Source organism: Argopecten irradians, chromosome 11 (genome assembly GCF_041381155.1).
Source record: "Argopecten irradians isolate NY chromosome 11, Ai_NY, whole genome shotgun sequence".
Taxonomy (NCBI): Eukaryota; Metazoa; Mollusca; class Bivalvia; order Pectinida; family Pectinidae; genus Argopecten; species Argopecten irradians.
Window position 1 is genome coordinate 3,067,661 of NC_091144.1, and position 7,445 is coordinate 3,075,105.

Sequence of the window (7,445 nt, forward strand, 5' to 3'; positions counted from 1 at the left end):
TCTGATAAAATTCAATGTGTCATTTTAATTGGTCTGGTCACATAGATGTATAAAAATACCCTTATATAAAAACGTAATACATGAATATGATTGTATATATCGATGTTTTATACATCATTAACAGAACGTCAAACTCCTGTGGTCTGTTGAATTGTTATGTCATATAGAAGATATTGGAAAGTGTATAATATACACACAGGATCTTACCTGGATATCAGCACGTGTACAAATGTACGTGCCTGTATACTTGTGTGTATTAGCTACAACAAAGTTAATGTTGACTTTTCTTATCAGTGTAATGTGCATGTACTGGTCACATTTTAGTCTGCTGATGTTTGACCACAAAATTGACAAATATTAATAAAGAAAAGTAAAAAAAAAAAGTTTAAGGATGATATTTAAATTTTTACACCATAATGCATGCAATTGCCAAATACGTACATGACATGTATAAATCATATGTACCGTATACATAACAAACATGCAAATATATGTTAAGTAGATTATTGATACTGAGATCTGGTATTAGCTGCAATATTGTAGCTCAAAAGATGTTTTGACAGAAAATGGTGTCATCTTTAGAGCTACAATTGGTGCCTATTACTGCTAATGGAGCAAAGTAATGATTATGCAAACCATTATAAAACGTTTGTTTGCATTTTTATTGTAATTGTTTGATATCGCTTACCTTCAAGGCAATAAAACTGAACCACATAAAATATCAAATTCTCATCGAGGCATTAATTTTTTACATAATACATATGAAGGTCTTTCTGAAGGGAATTTATACGGCAAGTCCAGAAATTGTGAATTTGACGTCTTGTGAGCAGTACGGTATATATTAAGAATAGTAGTTATGTTTGTTTTGGACAAAAATTATATGTAAATGCATGTATACGCATAAAATCATTGGAAACTTACAAAAAAGTAAAGAAAACGATGCCCGAGTGATTTTCGGAGGCAGTGCTCCACTACGACACATAAGGACCAATTCGTACCCGGCCGAAAGGTATAGTTGGCCGGGTACGTTTATTCGTTCTAATCTGGTATAAGTGATCATGAGTGGGATTAGATTTAACCAACAGATAAAGATCATTATCATTATTCATATGTATTTTCTATCATATCATGATCATTGATTTGTTTACCAATGAATGATTTATATTAAGTTGATATATCGCTATACCAGTTAGCAGTATAGTAGTTAACGTTGAAGATTCATATGTTTGTATACAATTTTCAAGTATCATTTATGATTACATGATTCTGTCGCCTCCGATCATGGTACCAACCGGTACCAGACGTCGACGCACCTACATAGCTACAGAAGATAAAGTGAGCATATATATCATGTTGGTATCATTTTACTTCAATTGCTTTGAAATTCTGCTCAAGAAATAACAGTTTTCTCCGCCCTAATCCTACTGGACGGACTGCTGCAAATATAAATATTTAACTTCACTGTTATCTGATCACTAGCTATATATATAGTAGTACTCCAGAAATGTCTACAGAGGTCCTCTCTAAACAGGACATTTTATAATATACAGTGAAGGAATGGTGGATTACAATTTCCTCATATATACATCTTATCATCATGGATGCTATTTCATGATCATTATTTGTGCATGGAATGATTCTAAAAAGGGTATATAAGTAATATGCTGTGACAATTTAACATTCTGAAGAGGCTAGCTGTGATACAGTTGAGTGGTATCTTCACATTTTACCATTATAGCACTTTTTTAGGTCATCTGACCCGAAGGGTCAGGATGACCTATAGTTGTCATGTTTCGTCCGTGCGCCGTGTGTTAACTTTTCACATTTTGAACTTCTTCTCAAGATCTACCAGTGCAATTTGGCTAAAACTTGCATGAAATGATCCTGACATGGTCCCGACAAAATGTTGTTATTTTTCGGGTCGATCCGAAATCCAAGATAGCCGCCACAGCCGCCATCTTGAAAACACATTTTGAACTTCTTCTCAAGTTCTACTGGTATGATTTGGTTGAAACTTGCATGAGATGATCCTGACATGGTCCCAACAAAGTGTTGTTATTTTTCGGGTCGATCCGAAATCCAAGATAGCCGCCACAGCCGCCATCTTGAAAACACATTTTGAACTTCTTCTCAAGTTCTACCGGTGCAATTTGGTTGAAACTTGCATGAAATGATCCTGACATGGTCCCAACAAAGTGTTGTTATTTTTCGGGTCGATCCGAAATCCAAGATAGCCGCCACAGCCGCCATCTTGAAAACACATTTTGAACTTCTTCTCATGTTCTACCGGTGCAATTTGGTTGAAACTTGCATGAAATGATCCTGACATGGTCCCAACAAAGTGTTGTTATTTTTCGGGTCGATCCGAAATCCAAGATAGCCGCCACAGCCGCCATCTTGAAAACACATTTTAAATTTCTTCTCAAGTTCTACCGGTGCGATTTGGCTGAAACTTGCATGAAATGATCCTGACATGGTCCCAACAAAAGTGTTGTTATTTTTCGGGTCGATCCAAAATCGAAGATGACTACCATGACACTATATCTAATTAATTTCCTACATGTTAAGGCCCTTGATTCTGACATGGTCCTGACAAAGTGACACCATATAAAATTAATTTTACTATTGCCAAGGTCGTCAGATGACCGTTAGGCCCTTTGGGCTTCTTGTTATAGCTTGTCCTCAATATAACTGAGATGTTCATAATGTTACCTAAGTGGTTAATGCACTAATATACCGTATTTTTGTGCATATATATAGTGTGCGCTCACCTATAGTGCACAGGTACCTTTTTCAATTCTATTTTTTGGGGAAAAATTTGCAAAAAAATTTCAATCTTTGTCATGCTCCAGTATGTATAGATATATATAGTTGCTACCATTTAGGTAAGTACATGTTATTATATGTACGTCAGGTAGTTAGAACTTTCCACTGTTCCTATACTAGCTAATAGGCATTTTCATAAATAAATGGTGTATTAATCACTATGGGGAGAGGTGGGGGTTATATAATTAGTATTATTAGTGTAGGAACATCTACACATATCACATAATTCTAATTTAGGACTAGGTTACAGACAACTTATATAATTCAGTATTCCTGGACTGGTTGTGATTGCTTAATTGTTAATTGCCATGAGGATCTGACATTCTACAACAAGCCCTCAAATCTGTTTTTGTACATCACACAGTTATCAGGTAGTGGTCAGCGGTCAATGTTTTTTCTCCATGATACTTGGCACCTCCTGAAATGACCACATATAGATATATACATAGCTGTAAATCACAAACAGTCTAGGTAAATCAGTGTGGTGACAAGTTTGTGAATAATGTTTGTCATCGCACCACAAACAGTCTATCTAACGGTTATTGTGTAATAGTTGTCAACGCACCACAAACAGTCTATCTAACAGTTATTGTGTTATGGTTGTCAACGCACCACAATCAGTCTATCTAACGGTTATTGTGTAATAGTTGTCAACACACCACAAACAGTATATCTAACGGCTATTGTGTAATGGTTGTCAACGCACCACAAACAGTCTATCTAACAGTTATTGTGTTATGGTTGTCAACGCACCACAAACAGTCTATCTAACGGTTATTGTGTAATGGTTGTCAACGCACCACAAACAGTCTATCTAACGGTTATTGTGTAATGGTTGTCATCGCACCACAAACAGTCTATCTAACGGTTATTGTGTAATGGTTGTCATCGCACCACAAACAGTCTATCTAACGGTTATTGTGTAATGGTTGTCATCGCACCACAAACAGTCTATCTAACGGTTATTGTGTAATGGTTGTCAACGCACCACAAACAGTCTATCTAACGGTTATTGTGTAATGGTTGTCAACGCACCACAAACAGTCTATCTAACGGTTATTGTGTAATGGTTGTCATCACACCACAAACAGTCTATCTAACGGTTATTGTGTAATGTTTGTCAACGCACCACAAACAGTCTATCTAACGGTTATTGTGTAATGGTTGTCATCGCACCACAAACAGTCTATCTAACGGTTATTGTGTAATAGTTGTCAACGCACCACAAACAGTCTATCTAACGGTTATTGTGTAATGGTTGTCAACGCACCACAAACAGTCTATCTAACGGTTATTGTGTAATAGTTGTCAACGCACCACAAACAGTCTATCTAACGGTTATTGTGTAATGGTTGTCAACGCACCACAAACAGTCTATCTAACGGTTATTGTGTAATGGTTGTCATCGCACCACAAACAGTCTATCTAACGGTTATTGTGTAATGGTTGTCAACGCACCACAAACAGTCTATCTAACGGTTATTGTGTAATGGTTGTCATCTCACCACAAACAGTCTATCTAACGTTATTGTGTAATGGTTGTCAACGCACCACAAACAGTCTATCTAACGGTTATTGTGTAATGGTTTGTCATCCACCACAAACACCTATCTAACGGTTATTGTGTAATGGTTGTCATCACACCACAAACAGTCTATCTAACGGTTATTGTGTAATAGTTGTCAACGCACCACAAACAGTCTATCTAACGGTTATTGTGTAATGGTTGTCATCGCACCACAAACAGTCTATCTAACGGTTATTGTGTAATAGTTTGTCAACGCACCACAAACAGTCTATGTAACGTTATTGTGTAATGGTTGTCAACGCACCACAAACAGTCTATCTAACGGTTATTGTGTAATAGTTGTCAAGCACCACAACATCACAACTATTTGTAATGTTCCGCACCACAAACAGTCTATCTAACGGTTATTGTGTAATGTTTGTAACTATTGTCAACGCACCACAAACAGTCTATCTAACGGTTATTGTGTAATGGTTGTCAACACACCACAAACAGTCTATCTAACGGTTATTGTGTAATGTTTGTCATCGCACCACAAACAGTCTATCTAACGGTTATTGTGTAATGTTGTCAACGCACCACAAACAGTCTATCTAACGGTTATTGTGTAATGTTTGTCAACGCACCACAAAACAGTCTATCTAACGGTTATTGTGTAATGGTTGTCAATGCACCACAAACAGTCTATCTAACGGTTATTGTGTAATGTTGTCATCGCACCACAAACAGTCTATCTAACAGGTTATTGTGTAATGGTTTGTCATCGCACCACAAACAGTCTATCTAACGGTTATTGTGTAATGGTTGTCAACGCACCACAAACAGTCTCTAATCGTTATTGTGTAATGGTTGTCAACGCACCACAAACAGTTATCTAACGGTTATTGTGTAATGGTTGTCATCGCACCACAAACAGTCTATCTAACGGATTATTGTGTAATGTTTGTCAACGCACCACAAACAGTCTATCTAACGGTTATTGTGTAATGGTTGTCAACGCACCACAAACAGTCTATCTAACGGTTATTGTGTAATGGTTGTCATCGCACCACAAACAGTCTATCTAACGGTTTATTGTGTAATGGTTGTCAACGCACCACAAACAGTCTATCTAACGGTTATTGTTAATTGTCTCTGTTATGTGTAATGGTTGTCAACGCACCACAAACAGTCTATCTAACGTTATTGTGTAATGGTTGTCATCGCACCACAAACAGTCTATCTAACGGTTATTGTGTAATAGTTGTCAACGCACCACAAACAGTCTATCTAACGGTTATTGTGTAATGGTTGTCAACGCACCACAAACAGTCTATCTAACAGTTATTGTGTAATGGTTGTCAACGCACCACAAACAGTCTATCTAACGGTTATTGTGTAATGGTTGTCATCGCACCACAAACAGTCTATCTAACGGTTATTGTGTAATGGTTTGTCAACGCACCACAAACAGTCTATCTAACGGTTATTGTGTAATGGTTGTCAACGCACCACAAACAGTCTATCTAACGGTTATTGTGTAATGGTTGTCAACGCACCACAAACAGTCTATCTAACGGTTATTGTGTAATGGTTGTCATCGCACCACAAACAGTCTATCTAACGGTTATTGTGTAATGGTTGTCAACGCACCACAAACAGTCTATCTAACGGTTATTGTGTAATGGTTGTCAACGCACCACAAACAGTCTATCTAACGGTTATTGTGTAATGTTTGTCACGCACCACAAACAGTCTATCTAACGGTTATTGTGTAATGGTTTGTCATCGCACCACAAACAGTCTATCTAACGGTTATTGTGTAATGGTTGTCAACGCACCACAAACAGTCTATCTAACGGTTATTGTGTAATGGTTGTCAACGCACCACAAACAGTCTATCTAACGGTTATTGTGTAATGTTTGTCAACGCACCACAAACAGTCTATCTAACGGTTATTGTGTAATGGTTGTCAACGCACCACAAACAGTCTATCTAACGGTTATTGTGTGTAATAGTTGTCAACACGCACCACAACAGTCTATCTAACGGTTATTGTGTAATGTGTTGTCATCGCACCACAAACAGTCTATCTAACGGTTATTGTGTAATGGTTGTCATCGCACCACAAACAGTCTATCTAACGGTTATTGTGTAATGGTTGTCAACGCACCACAAACAGTCTATCTAACGGTTATTGTGTAATGTTTGTCATCGCACCACACAAACAGTCTATCTAACGGTTATTGTGTAATGGTTGTCATCGCACCACAAACAGTCTATCTAACGGTTATTGTGTAATGGTTGTCAATCGCACCACAAACAGTCTATCTAACGGTTATTGTGTAATGGTTGTCACACACCACAAACAGTCTATCTAACGGTTATTGTGTAATGTTTGTCAACGCACCACAAACAGTCTATCTAAAGGTTATTGTGTAATGGTTGTCAATGCACCACAAAACAGTCTATCTAACGGTTATTGTGTAATGGTTGTCATCGCACCACAAACAGTCTATCTAACGGTTATTGTGTAATGGTTGTCATCGCACCACAAACAGTCTATCTAACGGTTATTGTGTAATGGTTTGTCATCACACCACAAACAGTCTATCTAACGGTTATTGTGTAATGTTTGTCAATCGCACCACAAACAGTCTATCTAACGGTTATTGTGTAATGGTTGTCATCGCACCACAAACAGTCTATCTAACGGTTATTGTGTAATGGTTGTCATCGCACCACAAAAACAACAGTCTATCTAACGGTTATTGTGTAATGTTGTCATCGCACACACCACAAACAGTCTATCTAACGGTTATTGTGTAATGGTTGTCATCGCACCACAAACAGTCTATCTAACGGTTATTGTGTAATGGTTGTCATCTCACCACAAACAGTCTATCTAACGGTTATTGTGTAATGTTTGTCATCTCACCACAAAAAGTCTATCTAACGGTTATTGTGTAATGTTTGTCATCGCACACACAAACAGTCTATCTAACGGTTATTGTGTAATAGTTGTCAACACACCACAAACAGTCTATCTAACGGTTTATTGTGTAATGTTGGTCATCGCACCACAAACAGTCTATCTAATGGTTATTGTTT